Below are 27,191 nucleotides of genomic sequence, written 5' to 3'. Positions count from 1 at the left end.
ATAGATGGGGTTCAAACACTACATGGGAAGAGTAGGGCGATTAATGATATACTTTGAGCTTTTCTGACCAAACCTGTCTAAAATTAAAACACAATATACAGCCACCAGAGGGCACTGTAATTTCCCCACTATTAGAAAGGATTCCTTTTCAAGATTATGCATTGGAAATAAACACCTAAATTGAGGTAAGAAAGAATTCTCTACTTGACACACAGGAGAGTTTTTTTCCCTCATGTTAAAATATATATATTAATTTAAAAAATATTTTACAGGCAATGCTGAGAAATCAATATTACAAAATAAAATTTACAGGTGGTCTGAGGCAGGATGAGTTCTTGTTTTTAGAGTTACTTCCTAAAATAACCAACCAGGAATATTTGTTCACCTATAAAGTGATATTCTTATCAAATAATATTTATGAATGAGAATTGCTGGGCTTGCTGTTACACAGAAAGAAATACTTGCTTTCTAGAAACTCGTGTTCTAAAACGAACTTTCCAAAACTCAAAAATTTCAAATATCCTCCAAATTCAAAAATTTACTAGAGAATCAGCAAGTCCCAACCAAGATGTCCAAGTCTTCTCAGAACTGCCCAGGCAGATTACCAGCAATCATAAAGTCAAGATCAACAGGCCCCTGTCAGACGGATCCACCAAAAGTTCCAGCATACAGAAACCCACCTGCATTCTTGGAGGATACACCACGAAGAGAATTAACCCAAACTCTATTCCTGGATGTCACAGAGACAGAAACAGGATGGAAGCATTGTCAACTGGTGAGCTGACTCTACAAATACCAAGAGTGAAAAGAAAGACACATAGAGCTGCTTGGAAGCAAGGCAAATGAAGAGACCAGTGATGCATTAACTGAGACAAAAGCTATTAGAGATCAGATAATTAAGACAACTGACTTTATCCTAGAAGCAATTGAAAACCTGGGCAAGTCAACAGAGCCCAGGTTTAGATCACTGGAAGCAGAAATGGATAAATTGCAGACTGATGTGTCCTTTATGCATTCCAAATCAATGCAAGGTATCCCTCCAACTGGGATGTATTCAAGTCTTCTAGATGAAGCCAATCTTTCCTCAGCCATCACCATTTCTTTGGCTCTCTCTTCTCATGCACAAAATGATCCCCTTGACAGATGGGATTATTGGTAATCGTTCAACAAACGTAATACACTAAAATGTTCTACAAGCAAGATGCTGCAGCACTCCTACCTCAACCAGACAGAGCCCTGCTCTGAGAGCACATTGCTCTTGCACGTCATATGCAATGCCACTATCACGATCAATAATAATAAATTTAAAAAGTGTACTAGAAAGCTACTTTTGGACTTAGGCTTCCAAAAGATTGAGCATGCCTTCATGGCTGTGGGTGAAGGGTTCAGAGCCTCCTGTCTCTTCTCCTTCTCCTACTTCCCTGTCTTGAACATGGATTTTCAGAGAAGGGGATTTGCAGATTATACTGGGCCAGGGAAGTGGGTGTCACTCATTGCCTCTGGACTGACCCTGCTGCGTGGCCCAGGTAACACATTATCTAGCAGTTTTTTTATGGAGCACTGACAGTGTGCCAGATTCTTTTCTGAGTGCTCAGGATGCAAGGGTATTGGATCAGACATGGGCCCTGCCCTTGAGATTCTGACAGCTGTCTACTGATGCCAATGCTAGGAGGGTCCAGCTCCTTCACTCATAGTCTTGGGGAACACTCAGCCTCCGTCGATGCTAGAATGTTCACTTTCTTTAGCAGTGATCTTCCAGCAAAACACAGTTGTTGTTTTTTATGCTATCTTCTTCACCCCATTCCTCCTATCACCCCCAGCAACACTGGGGTTTTTAGCTTCTGGGTGATTTAGAGATCCACAAGTGGCTTTTCTCCTCATGAATTAATCCCAACAGATACCAATCCTCAATCCTGTACACATAAACCATGGCTCTATTGGACTGTCAAGGCACAGTTATCTGTTTAGAGATCACCCGTCTTAGGAATTAGTCATAGTTTTAAAAACAAACTGACTTCTTATGTGCTTTCTCTCAAATATTGTTGGTGTATTCTCAGATAAGTGAGGCTAATTATAATATTGAAAATATCATTTTTTTTTTTCACTTAAAATGTTTTATTGGTCTTTTGGATAGGAACAGGAATTTATTTGCCAGGGCAGATGATCCCATCATATTTCTGCTGGAACCAGCTCATGACCTCCTCTTTGCTGATTCTGTGTTTGACCTCAATGTAGCTTGTCCTGCATTTCTTGTCTGTGATGCTGACAGCTGGCCCACCCACCACCAGTAGAAGTCTAGGCCATGGATACTAATGCTTGGGTCATAATTGATCCCCAGATTGATGAGTTCCTGGATCCCAAAACTAAGGCTTCCAGTATCTGATAAACTATTTTTCATTAACTCGTACTCTTGCACCTTTTGACCTTCCTACAGGCTCTCTTCTGCCTTAGCTCTACGACTGTGCGTTATGGCAATCTGCTCATTGCTCCTGATGCTCAATGATCTGATGGTGTATCCAGCTTTGGAGAACACGGGAGTCTGGCCAGACCCATGAGCCACTCCAGGACTTAGGCTGCCCGCATCAGTCTCTCCACTCACACAGATGTTGAGGCAGAGCTTACAGATGCAGAGTTCCCGCATGGGGTTTTCCTTTTCACCTTGATCCTGTACCCTGATGATAAACAGGAAGAGAGACTGAGCATCATTTTATCATCAATAACCTTCAGGTGTCAAACAAATGTAGATGTTATTTATGGAATCACTCAGTGTAGTTTCAGTATAAAGTGATGCACAAGAATTATCAAGAATTTCATGGTTACTCTCCAGGAGGGAAGGAATAGAATAAGGAAGGGGCTAGAGGCAGATTAAGGTCGGTTTAGGCCCCGGGCACAGAAGAAAATATTGGGCCCCTTAAAAAAGAGAGAGAGAGACAGGGAAGATAAAAATACATGTTAACCGTATTTTTTAATAAATAAAAAATTGCGTACATGAAACCAAACTTGGTGTCATTAGAAAAAAGTGTAAAGTTGGGATTTTGCGGGGCCCTTCAGAAGTTGGGGCCCAGGGTGCGCACTTGGTGCGCCCACTGTTAAATCCGCCTCTGGAATGGGCACAGAGTTAATCTCCAGGAGGGAAGGAATAGAATAGGGGAGGGGCAGTTGGTATCATACAGCAGGGCTATCTTCTACTTGAAAAGAGTGGGGAAAAAATCTAAGCCAAGAGGCGGATTGTTTCTTTAAGTGTATTATGCCCTGGACTATGAGTTTATCTTCATCAAGACTTATTTTTAATCTGTGGGACACCTGTGAAGCCTGGCTTATGGGTTGGTCCTAATATAGAAGAGGGGCATGAGAACTATATAAATTAATTGAAGTCAAAGTTGAGTCAGGGGCCTGCCACAATGCTGCATGACATGGAACTCAGCTGACCCAAGATGCAAGCAGACACAAAGAGCCTCTGGACGAAGAAAATTCCTGCAAAGATTAATAGCTACTCACCCATATCTTATCATTTACCCATACTATGAAAGGAAAACATAAGGCCACAAAATATATCTTGTAAAGGTTAAAGTTAACCTCAATTTTCCCACTCTCTATTTCCGCATACAAGCAATTCTCCACAGAAACTACAAAAATGTATAAGCTCAACTTCTAGAAATAATTGGGATCTCTCTTCTCTCATCACAAGAGTTCACTACTCTGTGAAGTAGCTTTCCTTGCTTGTCCTTTCTTCTCAATTAAACCTGTTTTTCCACTTTTACCTCTTCTCTGGTTTGTGTCTTGAATACTTTCCTGCACAAAGCTAAGAATCCTCATGGCCCAGGGCCCAAGTGTCCACTACAGACTTGTCGCTCTGGCATCAGTCCTGTACAGAGATACTTCATTTGTTGATGCCAGGTAATCTAGGGAGATCATTGGCACAGTGGCAATTTTTGAGTTCCCCAAATATGAGGATAGTGTATAATTAAACTCCAAAGCCTCTGAGTCCTAGTCCTTGGTTAGGAATTCTCTAGGGTTGTCACTGTAGGTAGTTAGTTAATTATTAATTAGAAAGAGAGCAAAGGAAATTAGACACTGAACTTAATAAACTGGGGAATATAAACCTGCTTGCTTAGACAGGAAGCTATAGCATTTACAGACTCATTCACACACTCCAGGGGACTGTTGAGGAGACTTAATCCTAGGAGCACAGGAATTTGCCCCAATATCACTGTCCACCCTCTGGCACCAGATGCTTGGGTTTGTGTGTGTGTGTAGGGGTAGGTGCTTGACCATAGCGGCCTGTCAGTCTAACTAGGGTCTTGACCCATCAGAAGCATGTGAAACCTTGGGAAGTTTGAAAAAGCAGGTTTTAATGCCAGGAGGAGAAAGAAGCTCAGTGAAACTCTCCCCCGCCCCCTCTCTCTCTCAGTGACCAGCACTCATCCCATTTGTTTGTGCAGGGACATGTGACCATGAGGGTCTAGCAGCCAAACGGGGCTTGCAGCAGACCACGTGGGCTTTAAAGGACTAAGCTTTAATATGAAACAAACTCTGGACACTGGCCTTTGTTTTGACCTTGCTGAAGACAGAGTTGTACTTTTCCCCAGCGGGATGGAGAGAGATGGGACATTGGAAACACAAGGTCAGCCTTCCACCTGAATAAACCTTGCTATACCACAATCTTCCATGTGCTGGTCCATGAAATGCTTTCCTTGCAACCTCACAGAAGAGCCTGATTTCCACCAGTAACATCTGGGAAGCCAGACAGGAAAGGGAGAAGGTGTTGATCACAGAACTAGAGCCCCACCTTCCTGGGCTGGAGTTCTAGTCTTTATTCTCTTTCTCCCCACTCGACTCCTGTCTGTGTAAGCTTTCTGCTTCCTTTTGTTCAGACTCAGATCCAGAATTCCCCAGCCCCAACTTCATGGGCATGGGCCAAGCAGTCTCTGACACCTCAGCAGCAGCCACCCATGGCCCAGTATGCAGTATGCAGTCAGCTGGTCCAGGGGTTCCATTATGCAGCAGCCATGGCCCAGACCAAGAGAAGCAAAGGGGCCACCCTTTGTTCTTACCACCAATGCCACAAATGGCCCCAGCATTTCGGGTCCCAATTAGGCAAGAGGCTAATTGACACTGGAGAATACAGAATGTGGGAAATGTGCATGTGTCCACTGATTCTGTTGTGGGCACACAGCGTCATCTGCTTTCCACTCCTCACTTCCACCCTAGGTTGCTTGCTTCCAGAAGCAGTAGCCAGTAGTCAGGCACCGCTAACTTGCAGAGTGCATCTTCCAGCCTCATCCACCACTTCATCCTCACTGCCTCCCTCGCTCTTCTCCACCCTCCACACTCACTCTGGTGGTACCTCTGCCTCTGTGCAGCCTAGGGCCTGGCACCATGGGGAAGGGGGCCGCAGAGAAAGTCACTGACCATAGCTGCTTTCCCTCTGCAAGCATAGGGTGCCACATCTGACCCCCAGCTCCATGGCCAGTGACGAGAGCTGCCCTATGGCCAGAGTGCCCACTGGGGGCTCACAGCCACTGCTATGCTCTTGGCTCATGCAAACACAGCTGCTTCTCTGTCCCTCTAGGGCACCAAATCCTTAATCTTCACTAATGCTTCTACAGGTATACAAAAAACAAACAAACAACAACAACAAAAACCGTAAGCCTCAGATACAAATGGAAGGTCTGTATTAACTAATCTGGAGAGTGATTGAATATTTCTTAATCTGTCCCTAGAGAAGGCCAACAGGATTCACCCATGGGCCCAGTGTTAGGGTGGTCAGCGATGTGGGTTGTGAAAGAATTTACAATGAGAAGGAAAGACAGAGTAAGGTTTATTCACTTTCCAAGGAGGATAGGGGCTAGGTGTGGAGAAATGCATGAACCATGAGGGGTTAGGGCTTTGAGCTTTTATTGGGTTATAAAGGGCGAGGGGGGTGTAGTTGGGTAATCAGGGTGGTTGTAGAGCAGGATGTATCATTTGGACTTGTGCAGGTTACATCCTGTTTTAGTGTTATCTTTGGTGCAGGGTCTGGGGTTTGTGACCTGGCATGTCCTATTTTATAAGTTCCCTGAGCCTCTGTGCCTTCAGGGTGCTTCCAGTAATTTTCTAGTCCTGAGGATAGAGGCTCATAGAACAGGAGCCAGTCAGGCTTTATCCAGTCAAGCTAGCTCTGACAAAGAGGGCCTGAAGGGGGCTTTTATCCTTTTACCAGAGGTGTTCGTCTCTCGCTGGCCAGCCCAGCTACTTATCAGGAGTTTAACAGGGACACTCGCCAGGGCAGCCACAGTTATGGCCAAACTGAACCGGCGAGTGTGGAACAATTCCAGCCTCACTGAGAAAACCAGACTGCGCATCTACCAAGCCTGCGTACTCAGCACTCTCCTCTATGGCAGCGAGACGTGGACCACCTACGCAAGGCACGAAAGGAAACTCAACAGCTTCCACATGAGGTGCCTGCGACGCGTCCTGCATGTCGCCTGGCAGGATAAGGTCCCCAACACCGAGGTGCTGAAGCGAGCCAATATGAGCAGTTTGCATGCAGTTCTTAGCGAGAGACGCCTCAGGTGGCTCGGCCATGTCAAAAGAATGGATGCAGGCTGTATCCCCAAAGACCTCCTCTACGGCGAGCTAGCAGAAGGCAAGAGGATGACAGGGCGCCCAAAACTGCGGTTCAAAGACATCTGCAAAAAGGACATGACACAATGCTCCATCAATCTCAACACATGGGAAGTTCAAGCAGACGACTGCCTAGCCTGGAGGCTCGCGGTCAGGCAAGGTACGTCACGCGCGGAGGCTGCGCGCAACGAGGAGGCGGTCCAGAAAAGATCGAGGCGGAAGCAGCATCAGCAGCAGCAACAACAGCCATCTGCCTTCACCTGTACCAAGTGCGGCAGGGATTGTCACTCCCGAGTCGGACTGCACAGCCATTCTCGGCGGTGCAGATAGACTCTCAAGAAGCTACGCCATCGTCTCTCGAGACGGACGGCTGCCAACGAACAGGGACACTCCTTGCCCTCCTGAGGAGGCTGCCTCACTTTACTAGGCCTCTTTAAGGACCAACACTATTGGGAATATGAAAAGCAGGGAAACAAGTTACTTTCCCAACTTTAAGGTCAGAGTTACAGGATGAGTTTTTCTATCAAAGGCAGCAAAGGTACTAGACACCTTTCCTACAGACACACACAAGGGTGGGAACCTCTGATAAGCCTAGTTAAGACCAGAGGTCATCAGAATTGCCTGTGTGTCCTAGGCATAAGACCTAAATTCTGGGAATTCAGGTCTAATTTCAGCAAGCCCCCAATAAATTTGCTGCCATCAGTAACTGCTGATTCCAGTAGCTGCCTATGCCCTGCGGTTATCCTGTTTAACAACAAGATCTTTTTCTGCTGATAATATTTTAGCAGCTTCCCTATCACTAGCTCCATCTGGACTTTTGAAAGTCCTGCCAACTCCCCCACCCCTTAAAAGCCCTCACTTTACTGCTACTCAAGGCTGAAACTGCTTTGGTCTCAGCCCACCTGTTTGAAGCTGGCCAAATAAATCTTTTAAACTCATGGCCTGTTCTCCTGTCATTCTGCTGAACCTAACAGTATGGAGTTAAATAAATGCAATAAACAGTGCCTGATCACTACTGACTGTTAGTAAAAGCTTCACACCTGAACAAATTTTATCACGATCTTCAGGATGGTCTCTGCACCCAGTGTGGGAGGTGTGAGACACAGGCCTAATTGTAAGAAATGCTCACAGTAAGTCACTGGGACACAGGACTTGAACAGCAAAGCGAGGTGTTTACTCACAAGTCTGCAGAGTGGGTGTACTGCTAGCCAGGAGCATGTGTGTGTGAAGTAGACAAAGAAAACTGGTTTTATACTAACACAATTAGCTCCCCCTCCCTAACTCAACTAGCCCCACCTCCCATCTCCTTCTCTCCTGTCTCTCCATTACTGGTTAATCTGGGTTCACAATCTAATCGTCGGCAGCCGTCCGTCTCGAGAGACGATGGTGTAGCTTCTTAAGAGTCTATCTGCACCGCCGAGAATGGCTGTGCAGTCCGACTCGGGAGTGACACGGTATCTGTCTCCTCCCGTGTTGAATCGACATCTTGCGATGACACTGGAGTGTCCTCTCCAGTGAAGCCGAAGCTACAGATCCTGGGCAGGGTGATATGGAGGGTCTGCTGTTGCCCATGCAGCAGACCCCCCCCTCTCTTCGCAGCTGAAGGGTCCAAGGGAAAGACGGAGTCAATACAGCTTGGCTTCAGGTGCGCCGCAGGAGTTGCCGGTGTTGACTACAACGTCAAACCGCCTTAGGGACTCCGGCTCCGGATTTTCTGTCGGGGTTTACTCCCTTAGCCTTTCCCCTGAAGAGGTATGCCGCAAGGCAGCGGAGGTTTTTTTTTTTTTTTTGGAGTCAGAGTTTTCCTTCTCTGATGTGCCCTGACTGGAAGATCGATTAACTAATTAATTAAGGGTGTGATTAACTAAGGGTAATCTAGTTATAGGTCTATCTCCAACTTATTTGCAGTTATCTAGTTGGAGGGATGGAGGAGGGTGAAAAGTTACATATTGACTGACAGGTAAAAGTGGTGCTAGCTTTCTAGGACAGGGGCATGAATACCCAGAAGTGTTAATGGGCTTCTTCCTTTAGGCCCTATGGGCCCTTTCCAGCCTTTATAGCTTTGGGATGAAAGCACAGTTTCAAAGGTTTTCTTTTCCAGATAATAGAAAAGACATAGAATTTCCAGGATTGCTGAGTCAGTGGGTGGGAATGTATTCCACCCTGCCTTGGTTTGTTATCTATCCTATCTAACATTTCCATGTCTCTGGTTCTATTTTGTTCATTTGTTTGTGTTGTTCAGTAGTTTCCTGTATTAGATGATATCATATGGTATTTTTCTTTTGTTGCCTGGCTTATTTCACTAAGCATAATTCTCTCTAGTTCCATTTATGTTATCCCAAAAGGTAGAAGTTGTTTCTTTCTTTCTGCTGCATAGTATTCCATTGTGTAAATGTACCATAGTTTTTTGATCCACTCATCTACAGATGGACACTTACACTGTTTCCAGCAACTGGCTATTGTAAATAATGTTGCTATATGAACATAGGGGTGTGTAAGTTCTTTTGAATTGGTGTTTCAGGATTGTTTGGGTGTAAACCCTGCAGTGGAATCACTGAATCAAAAGGCAGTTCCATTTTTAGGTTTTTTTTTTGAGGAAATTTCATACTGCTTTCCACAGTGGCTGCACCAGTCTGCATTCCCACCAACAGTGCACTAGGGTTCCCTTTTCTCCACATCCTCACCAGCACTTGTTATTTGTTGATTTGTTAATGATGGCCAGTCGGACCAGTGTGAGGTAGTATCTCATTGTGGTTTTAATTTGAATTTCTTGGATGGCTAGTGAAGTTGAGCATCTTTTCATATGTCAGTGGGCCCTCTGTATGTCCTCCTTGGAGAAGTGTCTGTTTAGGTCCTTTGCCCCACTTTTTAATTGAATTGTCTGTCTTCTTCGTGTTGAGTCGTATGAGTTTTTAATATATTTTGGAGATCAATCCCTTGTCTGAGATGTCATTGGCGAATATATTTTCCCATATGGTTGATTTCCTTTTCATCTTGCTGATGTTTTTTTAGCTGAGCAGAAACTTTTTAGTTTGATGTAGTCCCATTTGTTTATTCTTTCCTTTATTTCCCTTGCCTTAGGAGATATATCAGTGAAAATGTTGCTACGTGGGATATCTGAAATTTTCCTGCCTATGTTTTCCTCTAGGACATTTATGGTGTCACAGCTTACATTTAAGTCTTTGATCCATTTTGAGTTTATTCTGGTGTATGGTGTAAGCTGGTGGTCTAGTTTCATTTTTTTGCATGTCCCTGTCCAGTTCTCCCAACACCATTTGTTGAAGAGGCTCTTTTCACTCCATTTGATGTTCCTTCCCCCTTTGTCAAATATTAGTTGACATATAGACCTGGGTTTATTTCTGGGCTCTCTATTCTGTTCCATTGATCTATATGTCTGTTCTTATGCCCATACCAGACTTTTTGATTACTGTGGCCTTGTAGTATAGTTTGATATCAGGTATTGTGATTCCTCCTACTGTGTTCTTCTTCCTCAAAATTGCTGTAGCTATTTGGGCTCTTCTTTGGTTCCATATAAATTTTTGAAGTATTTGTTCTAGGTCTGTGAAAAATGTCACTGGTATTTTAATAGGGATTGCATTGAATCTATAAATTGCTTTGGGTAGTATGGACATTTTAATGATGTTGATTCTTCCCATCCATGAGCATGGTATATGCTTCCATTTATTTATATCTTCCTTAATTTCTTTCTTCAGTGTTATGTAGTTTTCTGAGTACAGGTCTTTTACCTCCTTGTTTAAGTTTATTCCTAGGTACTTTATTATTATTATTATTTTGTTGTTGTTGTTGCTATGGCAAATAGGATTTTTCTTTCAGTTTCTATCACTGAGATTTTATTGTTGGTGTACAGAAATGCCTCCGATTTCTGAATATTGACTTTGTATCCTGCTATTTTGCCAAATTCACTTATTAGTTTGAGTAGTTATTTGTGGAGTCTATAGGGTTTTCTATGTACACTATCATGTCATCTGCATTTTCCAATTTGGATGCCTTTTATTTCTCTCTCTTGTCTGATTGCTGTGGCTAGAACTTCCAAGATTATGTTGAATAGGAGTGCAGAGAGCGGACATCCTTGTCTTGTACCTGACCTCAGGGGGAATGCTCTCAGTTTTTGCCCATTGAGTATGATGTTGGCTTCAGGTTTCTCGCATATGGCCTTTATTATGTTGAGGTATGCTCCCTCTATTCCCATTTTGCTGAGAGTTTTCATCATAAATGGGTGTTGTACTTTATCAAATGCTTTTTCTGCATCTATTGATATGACCATGTGGTTTTTGTCTTTCATTTTTTTTATGTGGTGTATTACGTTGATTGATTTACAAATATTAAACCATCCTTGCATTCCTGGGATGAATCCCACTTGATCGTGGTGTATGATCTTTCTAATGTGTTGCTGGATCCTGTTTGCCAATATTTTGTTGAGGATTTTAGCATCTATGTTCATCAGCGATATTGGCCTGTAGTTTTCTTTGTTGTGTCTTGACCTGGTTTTTGAATTAGGGTAATACTTGCTTCATAGAAAGAGTTTGGGAGTCTTTCCTCTTCTTGGATCTTTTGGAATAGTCTGAGGAGGATAGGAGTTAGTTCTTTTCTAAATGTTTCGTAGAATTCACCTGTGAAGCCATCCGGTCCAGGGTTTTTGTGTGCCTGGAGTTTTTTGATTACTGTTTCAATTTCACTAGTTGTTATTGGTCTATTCAGGCTTTCTGCTTGTTCTTGATTCAGTTTTGGAAGAATATATGTTTCCAGGAATTTGTCCATTTCCTCTAGGTTGTCAAATTTCTTGCCATACAGTTGTTTGTAATAATTTCTTACAATTCTTTGCATTTCTGTAGTATCGGTTTTGATTTCTCCTCTTTCGTTTCTGATTTTATTTATTTGGGCCCTCTCTCTTTTTTTCTTGATGAGCCTGGTTAAAGGCCTGTCAATTTTGTTTATCTTTTCAAAGAACCAGCTCCTACTTATGTTGATCTTTTGAATTGTTAGTTTAGTCTCTATGTCATTTAATTGTGCTCTTATCTTGGTGATTTCCTTCCTTCTACTTGATCTGGGCTTTGCTTGTTGTTCTTCCTCTAGTTCTTGTAGCTGTAGGGTTAAATTTTTTATTAGAGATTCTTCTAGCTTTTTAAGGTAGTCCTATATGCCTATGAACTTTCCTCTCAGGACTGCTTTCGCTGTATCCCATAGGTTTTGGGTTGTTGTGTGTTCATTATCATCAGTTTCCAGAAACTTTTTGATTTCTTCCTTGATGTCATTGTTAACCCATTCATTATTTAATAGCATGTTATTCATTCTCCATGAGATTGAATGTTTTTGAGTTTTTTCCTTGAGGTTGATTTCCAATTTTAAGCCACTGTGATCTGAGAAGATGCTTGACATAATTTCAATTTTCTTGAATTTGTTGAGGCTTGTTTTGTGTCCTACCATGTGGTCTATCTTTGAAAATGTACCATGTGCACTTGAGAAGAATGTATATTTTGCTTCTTTGGGGTAAAAAGTTCTATATATATCGACTAAGTCCATTTTATCTAGAGTGTTGTTCAATGCCTCAATATCCTTCGTGTTTCTTTGCTTTGAAGATCTGTCCATTGTTGACAATGGGGTGTTAAAGTCCCCTACTATGAGTGTGTATCTATATCTTTCTTGGAGTCTTTCAAAATTTTCCTTACATATTTGGGTGCTCCTAAGTTGGGTGCATATATATTTATAAGGGTTATATCTTCTTGATGGATTTTTCCCTTAAGTATTATGAAATATCCTTCTTTGTCTCTTTTTATGGACTTTGCTGTGAAATCTGTTTTGTCTGATATAAGTATTGCTACCCCAGCTTTTTTTTCATGTCCATTTGTTTGAAATACTTTTTTCCATCCCTTCACTTTCAGTCTGTGTAGATCTTTTTTTCTAAGGTGGGTCTCTTGTAGACAGCATATATGTCGGTCATTCTTTCTAATCCATTCAGCTACCCTATGTCTTTTGATTGGAGCATTTAATCCATTTACATTTAAGGTTATTAACGATAAGTACTTATTCATTGTCATTTTCCCTCTTTGTACTCGTGTTCCTCTCTGTCTCTCTTTGTTTCTTCATCTTCTCAAAGCAGACCCTTTAGCATCTCTTGCAATGCTGGTTTGGTGGAGATGTATTCTTTTAGCCTTCTTTTGTCTTGGAAACTCCTTATTTCACCTTCCATTTTGAATGAGAGTCTTGCTGCGTAGAGTAGTCTTGGTTGTAGGCCTTCGTTTTTCATCACTTGGAATATTTTTTGCCATTCCCTTCTGGCTTGTAGTGTTTCTGCTGAGAAATCTGATGATAGCCTTATTGAAGCTCCCTTGTATGTTATTAGTTGTTTCTCTCTTGCTGCTTTTAGGATTCTCTCTTTGTCTTTCAATGTTGCCATTTTAATTTTGATGTGTCTTGAAGTGGGCCTATTGGGGTTCATCTTCATTGGGACCCTCTGTGCTTCCTGGACTTGTGTGACTCTTTCTCTCCTCATGTTAGGGAAGTTTTCTGTCATTAGTTTTTCAAAGAGGTTTTCTATCCCTTGCTCTTCTCCTTCTCCTTCTGGAATTCCTATGATACGGATGTTATTACGTTTCATGTTGTCCTGCAGCTGTCTTAGAACCTCTTCAGTCTTTTTCAGTCTTTTTTCATTTTGTTGCACTGTCTGGGAGTTTTTGTCTACGTTGTCCTCCAGCTCGCTGATCCGATCTTCTCCTTCCCTAGCCTGCTTTTAATTCCTTCTGCTGTGTTCTTCAATTCAGAGATTGTAGTCTTCATTTCCTCCTAGCTCTTATTGATAGCTTCTATGTCCTTTTTCATGGTATAATTCTCAGTAAGTTCCTTGTAGTTTCTCTGGAGTTCTTTGTAGTTTCTGCTGAGCTCATTCAGCTTCTTCATAGTCCATATTTTGAATTCCATAGCTGATAGTTTGCTCCCCTCTATTTCATTTAGCACTCTTTCTGGGGATTCTATTTTTCCTTTTGATGGGGGGTTGTTTCTCTGTCTCCCCATTTTTGTGACTCCTATTGTTTGTTGGTGCTTCTTAGAGTGATCTGCACTTCCTGGGTCTGCCCCTGGTGGCTTCAGATCCTGTACCAGTCTGGGCCTAGGCAGCCTGTTGGAGACTTCCAGGGATCTACTGCCTTTGTCTGTCTTCTTTAGTTGTTAATCTATTCAATCTGTGATTAGCCATCAGGCTTAAGGACCGTGGGTGTGGCAGCTTAATTCCTGTAGGCAGGGCTTTTGCTTTGCCTCAGGCTGATGCCACTTGGAAGGGAATGGTCTGCCTGCAGCACTGGGGATGAGTCAGCACTGGGACCCGGTCTGCTGCTCCCCCAGTTCTCCCCTCAAAGCCACTGCGCCAAACTCTCCCCAAGCGTCTCCAGTCCTCTCTGCCTTCCCTCTGCTTGAGCCCAGGGTAAGTGGGGGCCAAAATATTTTCGTATGTGATCCACTTAAGAACTTTTTTTCTCCTGCTGTTTCTCTCTGACTAGCAAGAAACCCTGTGGCTTTTCGCGTTTCACAGCTGATACTATTTTACTTTCCACTCTGTTGCTGTAGGCTGGGAAGCTCAGCTGGGGGTTTAGACCCTGCCCTTCTCAGGGGGAACCCCCGGCTGCTGAACTGTTTCTCAATCCCTTCAGCTGCCACCTGTAGGAGCCCAGCCAGCCCTTCTGCGTCTCCGCACTCCCTACCGGTCACGTTGTGATGTAGCGGCCTTTTCTGTCTCTCCGTGGTTATAAGACTTCTTTCCAGCTAGTGTTCAGTTGGTTATTCCAGATGATTTCTCCAAAATTAAGTTGTAAATCCAGACTGGTCCTGGGAGGAGGTTAGTGTATCTTCCACTTACTCCTCTGCCATCTTAGATCCTGTTTTTATTTTAATGTTCATAGTTTTGATATCCTTTTTCTTAAATAAGTCCCTTTAACATTTCATATAATATGGCTTGGTGATGATGAACTCCTTCAGCTTTGTCTGGGAAGCACTTTATCTGCCCTTCCATTCTGAATGATATCTTTGCTGGATAGAGTAACCTTGGTTGTAGGACCTTGTTTTTCATCACTTTGAATATTTCCTGCCCATCCCTTCTTGCCTGCATAGTTTCTTCTGAGTAATCAGCTGACAGTCTTATAGGGACTCCTTTGTTAAGTAATTCTCCTCTTCTCTCTTGCTGCTTTTAAGATTCTCTCTTTACCTTTCACCTTTGGAATTTTGATTATGATGTGTCTCGATGTGGTACTCCCTGGATCTAGTTTGTTTGGGACTCTCTGTGCTTCCTGGACTCATATGTCTATTTCCTTCCCTAAATTAGGGAAGGTTTTCTTCATTATTTTTTCACATATTTTTTCAATTTCTTTCTCTTCACCTTCTGCCTATCCTATGATTTGGATGTTGGCACATTTATAGCTGTCCCAGAGGTTTCTAAACCTCTCCTCATTTTTAAAAAATTCTCATTTCCTCCTTCTGTACTGTTTGATTCTTTGTTTCCTCATTATGTTCCAATTTGTTGATTTGAACCCTGGTTTCCTTTCCTTTACCACTTATTCCATATGGGTTTTCCTTCATTTTAGCCAGGATAGCCTTCATTTCTCCCCCATCCTGTTTAATCTTTGTTGTCAGAGTTGTGAGCATCCTAATCACCAATGCCTTAAACTGTGCATCTGTTAAGTTGTCTATCTCCTCATCTGTTAGGCGTGCTATCTGCTCATTGCTTAGTTGTGCCACTGGGACCTTGATCTGCCCCCGCTTCTGGGTCGTACTTCTCTGTCTCTTCATCTTTCTGTGTTTGCCTCTGTGATTTGGTCAAGGACTGTTGCACCTCTTACGTTTTAGGGGGCAGAGCCTTAGGTATTCATCAGTACGGGGTGACCTGTTTCACCACGTTGTGGTGGTGTATGTGGGAGTGGGGTCAGAGAGGGAACAATGCTGCTTGCTCCGCACTTGCCCCTTTACCAGGCACTTCTCCCACTTTTGTATGGGACCAGCGCCTCTCTAGCAACATGTTACCCTGCCTGTTGTTCCCAGAGTGGGTGGGTCTGCGGACATTTTAGGACCATGGGGCTCTTTAAACAAGTGGATTCTGCTGAGAGACTGGTAGTTTCTTCCCCCACCCCAACTCCCACTGGTTTGAACAGTCAGAAGCAGTGAGGCTTGATTTTCCCTGGTGCTGGGACCATGATCTGCAGGGTCTGGTCAGGAGCTGGGAACGCTCCCCAGGTGTTCCTCCCGACTTTTTAAAAAGTGTAACTGCATTTTCCACCAGCCTGCTGCTGCCATTGCTGCTGCCACCACTACACCGTATCCTCTTCACCCCAGCTCCGCCCCTGCTACCTGTCTGGATGAGTATTTCTTCTTTATATCTTTGTTTGTTGGACTTCCATCCAGCTTGATTTTCTGGAACTTCTGTTTGTCTCTAGTTTTGAGATAGTTGTATTCCTTCTTAGTTGTGGAGGGAGACCCAGCGTGTCTATCTAGGCATCCATCTTGGCTAGAAGTCTCTGATTTCATTTTTTAAATGATTCTAATTATTTATTATTTTTAGAGAGAGGGGAAAGGAGGAAGAGAGGGAGAGCAACGTCACTGTGTGGTTGCCTCTTACTCACTCCCAAATGGGGACCTGGCCCACAACCCAGGCATGTGACCTGACTGGGAATCGAACCGGCAACCCTTTAGTTTGCAGGTCAGCACTCAATCCACTGAGCCACACCAGCCAGGGTATCACCTTTCATTTTAAATGAGAACCTTGCTGGGTAGAGTAATCTTGGTTGTAAGTCTTCGTTTTTCATTACTTGAAATATTTCTTGCCATTCCCTTCTGGCTTGTAGTGTTTCTGTTGAATAATCATTTGAAAGCCTTATCAGAGATTCCTTATATGTTATTAGTTGTTTCTCCCTTGCTGCCTTTAAGTTTCTCTATTTGTCTTGAAATTTTGTAATTTTAATTATGATGTGTCTTAGAATAGACCTCTTTGGTTACATCTTGATTGGGACCCTCTGTGCTTCGTGGACTTGCATGACTTTTTCCCTTATCAAGTTAGGGATGTTTTCTGTCATTACTTTTTCAAGCAGGTTTTCTATTCTTTGTTTCCCCTTCTTCTCCTTCTGGTATCCCTATTATGTGGATATTATTCTGTTTCATGTTGTTCTGCAGCTTCCTTAAACCCTTTTTATTCTTTTTTAGTCTGTTTTCACTTCATTGCTGTCTTGGAATTTTCTTCTACCTTGTCCTCCAGCTCACTGATCGGATTCTCTGCTTCATCTAGACTGCTTTTAATTCCTTCTGCTGAGTTATTCACTTCAGATATTTATTCTTCATTTCTTCCTGGCTCTTTTTCCCCCCTTTTAAAAAATAAAGTGTATTTTATTCATTATGTTGTTACAGTAGTCCCAAGTGTTTTCCCCCTTTGCTCCACTCTGCCCAGTACTCCCCTTCCCTACAGCAATCCCACCCCCCTTAGTTCATGACCATGGGTCATGCATATAAGTTCGTTGGCTTCACCCTTTCCTAGATTACTCTGAACTTACCCCTGTCTATTTTGTACCAACCAATTATGCTTCTTTTCAATTCACTTGGGGTGGTAGAGTAATTGCCATATCCTATAGTAAAAGTATGTTTGATTTTGATAGAAACCAACAAACTGTGTTCCAATGTGACTCTATCATTTTTCTTCTCCACTAGCAGTGAATGGGAGTCCTTCTCGCTTTACATCCTTATCAGCATTTAGTATTGTAAGAATTCTTAATTTTAGTCATTCTAATAGATGTGTAGTGTTTTAAACATGTTAAACCAGCCTTAGGTTGCATGCTATAAGACAACTGGCTTGTCAGGTCTGTGTTTGCCAACCACTGCTTTCGATCCATTTCCTACCTTTCAAATTCTCAGTGTGTGTCTCTAGCTGACATGGTGCATACCCTTGATGAGATTTTCCATTGAACAGACACACACACACAATACTTTTCTTTTTCTTCCAATTTCTCCACAACACTCTCTTTATCCAGGATACATTTCAACTTTTACTACCTCTTCCTTGAAACCTGTTCTATCTGATTCACTCTAAACCTATCTCTCTCTTAGAAAACTTATTGGATATAATTGTGTAACACTGTTTTGTGCTGAGCCATGATTTCCTACTTGGGTAACTGCTTCATTTTTTTTTTTTTTTGCTTCATGTATTTTAATTGATCTCTGCAACTGAATTGTAGGTTCCTGGATAGCTGGGACTTATCTTAATAACTATATTGACAACAAAGCTTTGTTAAAAACAAAAATAAACAAACTTTCTGTGTTATATAGTGTTTTCATATATATATATATATATATTTTCTGTTTTCTTTTTCATTCATCATGACAACCCTGTGAAGCAGCCTGAGTAAGAAATTTTATCTCTAGTTGACAAATGAAGAAAATGAGGCTCAGACAGTTAACATGGACCATGGCTCCATGATTAGTAAATGACAAAATCAGACGTAGACTCCCAGTGCTGGCCCAGTGCTTCAGCACCCTGACACCATTACTGATGGGCACACTGAGTGGCCTTGGCCCAGCCTTTTGAATGAATGTCTGATGCTGACAGTGTCAGTATCAATTTCCCTGGCCATGTTGTCCAGCCCCTCATGTCTACACCTCTATTTATTCCCTACCTTCTGGACTGTTTCCTGCTGCATACTATTATCTTAGTGAGAACTACTAGCAATGACTTGGGTTGCCACCCTTTAAGAAGAGATACTCCAATTAGGAACCTCAATCCTTTTACATTTGGAAAATCTACAGAGAAAGATGGCTGAGCTTGAAAAATGCTCATTTCCTGTTCTTGGCAGGAAGGACCACATTCAGGGGAGACCTTATTATGCAGGGGTTTTACCACTGTCCTGAGGAGGGGCCATTCTCCACCATTACCACATCCTCCAAGGAAACACACAGGGGTGGGGCTCAGGCCTGCTGGGCTCTGGCACAGGAAACTGCCTCTTTCGTCGTGTGATTTCTGCCTTAACAGAGGTGACTTTGGTGGAGAAACTAGGGATTGGATTTTCAGAGCTGTAGCAGGTGACTTGGCAATCAAGGGAATAAATGCAGGCCGGCTCACTTCTGCTGTGCCGCTAATCCCCTGTACCTGTGCAACAGTGAGGCCAATGCCCTGAGACCCTGAGGAAGGTCTTCAGTCTGTACCTAGAATATTAGAACAGCTACGACTTCTCTGGACACTTCAAACCCAAGCCGGGACCCCGCTTGGCACATGTTGACAAATAACATTGCCTTCTACACACAGGCAAGGCTCCCCCAGGCTCCCCCACCTACACCCCTACCCTAGAGCAGGAAGATTTTCAAAAGTGAGACATTAAAGAGGAAAAGCTTGGCTGGACTCAGGCAAGGAGGCTTCCTGGAGCACAAGACAGGACAACTCAAGTCCCCAGAGGGCCCTTTCTGCCGGAGTCAGCACTCATTAGTACAAAAATAACACAGCCATCCTGCCTGGGGAAATTTGTTTTCCTTTAAAGTCTCTTCATTGTCCAGTCCTCTACAATCATTAATATCATTAATTTTTTCACTCATTGAAGTCTTTGGAAGTACCTCCTCCAGGAGGTCTGAGGCTTGGATACTTCCAGGAGGATAAATAATTGATTAGATTATTGAGCCAAGTGCAGGCACTGTCCTCACTTTAATTTTCTTCACCCTCAGAACAACTTGGTGAAGTAGATGCTTTGTTATTTAGAATTCATGGAGGAGAAGATCTGGACTATTGCCGAAGCTTTCAATTTAGCAGGAAAGAGCCCAGAGTCTGAGTTTAGGTATGTGCTCTTGACCTCTTGTTCTATTGGGCCTCAATTTGTATATCAATTAGGGGGATTAGATAGAAATTAATCCTGGTTAGAATAATCAGAAAATGGCTTTCTGAAGGGTGAGGTGGTTCATGAAATCTCTGAGTGAGTGTATTCTGGCTGGATACTTTTCAATCCTATTTCTTTTCCTAAGCACAGAGGAAGATGATGTTGCTCAGCATACCTTTCAGTTAGGCAAATAGAATGTGGGGGAAGTGACGTATAACACTTCCCAGCCTGGCCCTAAAATTTTTTCTGAGATCCTTTGCTATCATTGCCCTCTGAAAGAGGAGAAATCTGAGCTGTGGAGTCTCACTATAGAAACAGTCTGGGTTTAAATTACCACCAAGGAGAAGTGCTGCCCAGGTGAGCTGTCCAGCCTGCATGGGCTTGCATGTGATTGGAAAACAAACCTTATTGCAGTTAGCTGCTGACATGTCAGGTTTATTTGTTTCGTGGAATGACCTGGCCTATTCTGATCAATAGAGCCAGAAAACAAGGTGTGGTGGCTCCATACTCTAGCACAGTACCCCGAATCATGTGCTGAATCAACTACTTCCATGGAGACATGAATGCTACCACTGCTAATATAGCTATCATGATTGATGCTACCACCACCATGTCTGAAAGCAGACACTGTGGATAGAGCCTCCACTGGGCTGCCTCTGGAAAGTGCAGGCTGGAGCCACCCCTGGTGGAATAGATTCTATAGCCAAGATGATATAGATATGAATCCTACCCTCAAAGGGCTAACTCTCCTGTAGAGGGGCCAGTGAAAACCCATAAAAGAGCATTATAATGGATGAGAAATTGGTGAGTGTGCTATGAATATTGGACTCTGATTCCTGGAAGAAGACAGGCTTGTGGATCAGGATGAGTTGCCTATGTGTTCTTGAATTCCTGGGATATTGTCTAAGTCTGAGTTAAATTAAGTTACTATCTTTTGCAAATTAAGAACCTAAGCAAAAATTTTGAACACACAAGAGGACACAAAATTTATATTTATTAACATCAACTTAAATATGAAAATTTTACAGTAAGAGATACTCTAGCCCTAACAAAACCTCTACCCCATGAGGCAATTCTGTACAAAAATCTGTGTTATACAGTTCTGATTGTAAAACCCAGATAAATTAAGCAGCAATATTTTAAGTGCAGACAGGTTTTTCATGTCATTATTTACAAGGCTTGAATCCTTTTACATTATAAAGTTTGATACAGGTGACTTAGTTAAGTCAATTTAAAAAATGTATTCTTTTATGCCATGACAGGTTGATCTTTTTGGTTGTCTTTCTCCTCCTCCTTTATCTTTGCTTTTCTGCTTTTTCATGTTTTTGTGTTTTGGGCTTCTTTCCAGCTCTGCTTCAGGGCCTGCATGCTTCTTCTGCTGTTTATGCATCTTGTTCTTTTCCTTCTTGCTGTCCTGACTTCCTGTAGATCTGGCATGCTGCTCTGGCTTTGGCTCTGCTTCCAGAGGCTGTGACCTCTCCTCAGACTAGGAGACTGTGACTTCTGCTCGGACTCTGGCTCCTGCATAGCCTGCCTGGCTGACGGCAGCTGTGTCCAGTCTTTTTTGTTTTATCTATCACTTTATTGTTTGGTTCCTTGGATATTTTTCTGAATTTCTTCTTATTTTACAGATGTGTTACTTTCACTGTCACCTCCATTATAACCTGGTTCAAAAGCAGCTTCATCTGTTTCTCTAGTTAAGTGGGAGGGAAATCAAGAGGCATGGCTTCACTGGGGTTAGGCTGGATAGCATTCTTGTCAGCCTGCCCACTACTTTGCTCTCTTTCAATCTGTGTGTCTAGTGAGTAAAGAATATACTTTATTGCTACTTGATGATTCGTTGTTCTTTGCTTCTCACTTGTATCTCTCATGATCCTTACAAGGATTATTATCTACAAACTTGTCTTCTTCACTTGACTGTTTAGTGTACATGCCTTTGTGATCATGAGGATCATGTTTTCTTTTTCTTTTTGTCTCTTCTGGAACTGGAATTACTTTTTGGGGGAATATTTCATTTTCTTCCTCTGCTGAAGACAACCCTTTCTCCTCCTTCATCTTATTTTTCTGTTCAGATGTGGAAACTATAGTTTTTTTTTTAAAAGATATCCTTTTTATGTTGAGAAGTATCCATCAATTTTAATATTTTATTCAGAGTTTTTAAATGATAAATAGTTGATCTTGTTACATTTTTTTCCTGCATCCTTTGTGAGGGTCCTAAGTTTCCTCTTTTATTCTGTTGAGGTTGTGAATTAGATTGATTTTTCAAATATTAAGGCAATGCATTCCCGGAATAAATGTTGCTAAGTCACATATATTATCCTTTTTATATATTGCTGGATTCAATTTGCTAATGTTTTGTTAAGGATTTATCTTCATGAGAAATATTAGACTGTAGGTCTTTTCTTCTAATAACTTTGTTTTTCTTATCAAGATATATTCTCAGGTTCTAGCTGGAATAGCTCAGTTGGTTGGTGCATAGTCCCATAAACTGAAAGGTCATGGGTTTGATTCCCAGTCAGGGCACATGGCCTGGGTTGTGGGTTCGGTCCCCAGTTGAGGTGCTTACAAGAGGGAACTGATCAATGTTTCTCTCATACACCAAAGTTTCTTTCCCTCTTTTTCTCCCTCCCTTTTCCTCCCTCTAAAATCAATAAGCATGTCCTTAGGTGAGGATTTAAAAGAAAAGAAAAGATATGCTGGCATCATAAAATTTTGTGGGGAGGGCTCTCTTCACCTCCTTTTTGAAAGTGTTAGTGTAAGATTGATATTATTTTCTCCTTAAATGTCTGATAGACTTCACCAATGAAGCCATCTGACATGGTGTTTGCCTGATAAAAAGATTATTTATTTATTTTTATAAGTTGCATTTCTTTCATATATAGTATCATTGAAATGACCTTTCTTCTTAATCAGTTTTTGTAATTTGCCTCTTTTAAGGAATAGATGATTTCATTATGTTGATGAATTTGTTGGCATAAATTTGTTTATATTATTCTTCTCTATCATTGTAGTGTGTGTAGGACCTGTAATTATGACTCCTCTTTAATGCCGGATACTGTTAATTTGTGTTTTCCCTTGGTAATGCTAAAAGTTTATCAAATGCAATATATTTTTAAAAAGATACTGCTTTCAGTTTAATTCGTTTATTTTTTCTATTTTCTTGTTCTTATCTTCAGTTCCCCCTTTCTTCTATTTATTTTGGGTTTAAGCTGCTCTTTTCTTTCTACTTTCTTAATATGAACTTAGACGATTGCTTTAAGACCTTCTTTATTCCTCGAAGCACTGCTTCACCAGTTCTACAAATGTTACCCCCGCCCCTTTTTATTTTGTTATCCTAATTGTTATGTCCATTCCTGGGAGGGCACTGGAGAGTTTCAAAGTTCATGCAGCTGTGGCCCCTTCTACAGTGCCTCCTCATCAGATTTTAAAAAGAGTTTTGTGATCACAAAGTTTGGGACCATTTAAAACCAATTAAATAGGATTTTTTTTTTTTTTTTTTTTTTTTTGCTTATTCTTCACTGAACCTACCAATTACAACTTCCTATATGATAAGACCTGGAGCAGTTGACTGAATGTTCCAGGGGAAGAAGGTTTGTGTTTCAGATTTTGTATTCTCTCTCTTGCTTCAGAAGAATTGTCATCGCAAAGGGCTTCTTATGTCAGTTTCTTTTTCTCTTCTAGTTTTCTTCATGTGAAACCATATATACTCTAGTTATACCCAGGTTTGTTTGGTGAGCAGAAAGTTAAGTGATCTCTTCAGACTCAGCATATTTGTTAAAGAAACAGGCTTTTGGATTTGGTTCTAGTTCAGCATGGATTAAGAAGTGGAAAATATTGAATTGAGGAGAAAGGGCATTTAAAATGATATCAGAAATCCTATTTGGTGAAATTGGAGTAAATTCTTTTAAAAATACCCCCCTCCCCAATTCCATTTCAAAACAGGTGCCTTTTAAAGACAGATGTTTTTGTTGCAGTGAATACATAAATCTTCCTGGGCTTTCTCAGTAGGGATACAGACCTAGCAGCCACCTGAGGTGTTTTCCCTGAGTCAAGTTAGCATTAAACTGGTCCCCTCCATAATTTCATAGTCTACAGACACCAGAAGATTTCTTCTTACTCTGTCCCTCCATATTTTCAATTAATAATCCTTTCTGAAAACCATTTGGACTTCCACCTCTAGTCAGTATATAGAAAATTGCAAGAGACAATGTGAATAACTGGATAAAGCTACAAAATCATAATTGTTAAAACCTCGTGGAGAGCTGAGGATGCAAAAAATTTTAAATGAACTAAATTTCAGAGTAAAGAGCCCTTTGTAGGAGAGTGAGACATGAGGTTGCTTTCACCATAGGGGTGTAGAGGATGGAAGATCAAACCCATCAGAGAGAGTGGATTTTTGACGATGCAATGAAATACTTGCTGAACTGGCTGAAATTTGCATGAGCTGGCATGATGTATTAAAATCTCCAAAAGACCTTAATGTAAAATGGCATCCACCTGCCAATTCTCATCCATAGGGCTTAACCAACTACATGGCGCAGGTCTGGTGAAGGACAGGGAATGAGGGTAGAAGGACAGATTTCCCTAGAAACACTCATATATCAATTCTTTCTAACTAGGCCTTCACTGAATACATAACAGCAGGGACAGGGAAGGAGTATAGAGAAAGAACACCTCAAGGCACCCCTGACCATCAGATTTTTCCCAAATGACGACATAGTTAAATGTAGAGGACAGTTCAAAAAGCAGGAAGATGGGACCTATTATCAAGAGGAAAAAACTGCCAATAGAAACAGGAATGACCTAGATGTCGGTATCAGCAAACAAAAACTTTAACATAAAAGTGTTAAAATGCTCACTGGAAAAGGTGGACAAAATGAGTGAGAAAATGAAAAATTTCAGCAGAGAATAAGAAACTCTATAAAAGAATGAAATGGATATTCTAGAACTAAAATGAAATTTCACTTGAAGAACCTCACAGGAGACTAGATACATCAGAAGAAAAGATCAGTGAACTTGAGGCAGATTAACAAAGTTTATCCAAACTGATGCATAAGGAAAGAAAAATTAAATAAAATTTAAGCTAAATAAAAAGTTGCTACAGATTTTCCAAGAACTTTAGGACAATATCAAATATTATAGCATGTCTATATTTAGAGTTCTTAAAAAACAGGAGGGAAAAAATTGAGCAGAGGAGATGTTTGAAGGACTGTGCTGGAGAATTTTTAAAAAATTAATGAAAAATATAAATTCACAGAATTAGAAGCTAAGGAAAACTCAACTGGAATAAAGACAAAGAAACTTATATCAACATACCTCATAGTCCTTCTGCTGAAAACCAAAATTAAAGAGAGTATCTTAAGCACTGTCAGAGGAAAAGGACACATACATTTAAGGATAAAGTAATAAAAATGATGGCTGACTCTTGTCAAAAACAGTAGAATTCAGAAGAATATGAAATGGTTTCTTTAAAGTGCTTACAGGAAAAAATCATTCAAAGTACATATTTCAAAAATGAAAAAAAACAAAAAAAGACATTTGCACACAGAAAAAAAGCTGAGAGAACTTGGCTCTAGCAAACTTTCATTCCAAGAAATCATAAAAGAAGTACTTCAGGCCAAAGGGAAATAATACCTGGTGAAACCCGGATCTGTAGGAAAGAAGAACACTGGAAGGAGTAAATAAGTGAGAAGGTGTGTGTGTGTGGTACCAATATGTAATTATTATTGTTTAATTTGCTCAATAGGTCCTTATATTTACCCATACATGTAACACTTTCTTTGCTTCATGGTAAAGAATACTGTTATATGGCAGTGAACTCTCTCAGGTTTTGTTTATTGAATACAACTTTAGTTCATATTTATTACTGATTTCTTTTTTCTGGGTAAAAAATTCTCTTTTGGCAGTTATTTTCTATCAGCACTTTGAGATGGTCAATCCACTGTCTCCTAATCCCATTGTTTCTTTAGAGATCTCAGTTGTCAGGCTCTATGACACACCGAGATTTGTTTTAAGGCTTCTTCTTTGTCTTTGGTTTTCTGTAATTTCTCTATGACATGTGTAGATGTGGATTTTTTTTTTTTTTAAACTTTCAACCTGGGGTTTATTTGTCTTCTTAAACATGTGGTTTGACATCTCTCTTAGTCTGGTCAGGTTGCTATATCAAAATATCACAGATTGGGTAGCTTTTAAAAAATAGAAATTTATTTCTCCCAGTCTTGGAGGCTAGAAGTCCAGGATCATGGCCAAACATGGTTGGGTGAGGGCCCTCTTCTTGGTTCATAGTTGTCATTTTCACCTTCAATGATAGGAAAGGCTAAGGGAAACTCTCTGGAGCCTCTTTTATAAGGCACTAATTTCATTCATGAGGGCACCACCCTCCTTGGCTTAAGCCTCTTTAGACATAGAGAAAGAAGCTTCTAGCACTTTGACATGTCAATGAACTGAACTGTACTCTCTGCAGTAGGCTTTTGTTCACAGTAGTCACTTCAGTCCCTGTTAGTTATGCATAGGCAAGGGAAATTAACACTCATCCTGAAAAAAAAAAAAAAAGATAAAACAGGGCATCTTATTGGTTGTTTTTAGTGTGTGTGTGTGTGTGTGTGTGTGTGTGTGTGTGTTTAGAAAATGCTATTTTTCTCTTTAGTATCAGACTCAGTGAGGGTGAGCCAATTATAATAGTACAAGTTGTCCAGTGAGGGTTTCCTGTATATAAACATATCTTGACCACAAGTTCAGTTGCTCCCTGAAACTTGAAGTTATGTACAACTAGTGAGATAAATTGGCATGTCGCTGCCCATGGCATTATGGTAGGAAAGAACCCCAAAGAATCCAAAAAGGACCTACCAGAAAGGAAGCAGGTTGGTGGTTCAGAACCAACAAGGGGTTAGAAGTCCCACTAGATTCAAAAACAACCCACACCCCATACAGACACTCCCAGTGTGATATGAGGGACAATATCAAAGCACATGGTGAGAATATGGGAGAAATGAAGCCTTATGGCCCCAGAGTGGAACCTCATTGTAACTTGGACAGGAACCTGAGCCAGTAAGAGCATCCAACAGCCCATCGGAACAACTTGTAGGATTGGTTTTCAACACTGACACCTTGTGGCAGCATCTGGTAATGACAGCAGAGAGCCAAGATGATGCTTTGTCCACCTGGTGCCAAGAAGTAGGACTGAAACGGCAGGGTTCTTGGACAACGCAGGGGAGGAGGGAGGGTTTAGGAGCGAGAGCCTGCAACTCCTGTGCATAAGGGTAGGAGGGCGCTGAGGCAATTAGAGAGGTGGCTCTCCTGAGTTCACATCATTGTTTGCCTCTGTTTATGAGAAGTTGGCCAATTACTGCATTACTTTTTGCCTCAGTTTCTTTATCTGCAGAATAATAATAACAATAGTGCTTATTCCTAAGGCTGCTGTGAGGATTAAGTGAGGTATTTCTTGTTAGAATAGTGCCTGGCACTTAGTAAGTGCTCAGTAAATGGTGGGGGCTGATGTTCTAGTTATTGTTAGGAAAGGTAAAAAGAGATGAGGCTATACTGGCGCTCAGGTGAGTGGATGCCATAACAAGCTCAGAGGCAGATGTCACGATTCTCACTTTGCAAACAGCGTGACCGAGTTTCAGAGAATGGATGAGACTTACTCCTCGCAGAGAGACGTGATTTGAAATCTGGTCTTCTGATCTGACTTGCATTTCCTGGAAACTTGAAATTATCCAACCTAAAAATCAGGTCTCTGTGGTT

General features: G+C 41.5%; 1 pseudogene; it reads right to left on the bottom strand.

Moving 5' to 3' along the window:
• Positions 1 to 2,144: 2,144 nt before the first annotated feature.
• LOC150010334 (large ribosomal subunit protein uL5-like) lies at positions 2,145 to 5,295 on the bottom strand (annotated as a pseudogene).
• Between the last annotated feature and the right edge of the window lie 21,896 nt (positions 5,296 to 27,191).

Source organism: Furipterus horrens, unplaced genomic scaffold (genome assembly GCF_987537825.1).
Source record: "Furipterus horrens unplaced genomic scaffold, mFurHor1.1.pri manual_scaffold_5, whole genome shotgun sequence".
Lineage (NCBI taxonomy): Eukaryota > Metazoa > Chordata > Mammalia > Chiroptera > Furipteridae > Furipterus > Furipterus horrens.
Note: the sequence above shows the minus strand (reverse complement) of the source record. Positions and strands in the feature narration are given on the sequence as shown.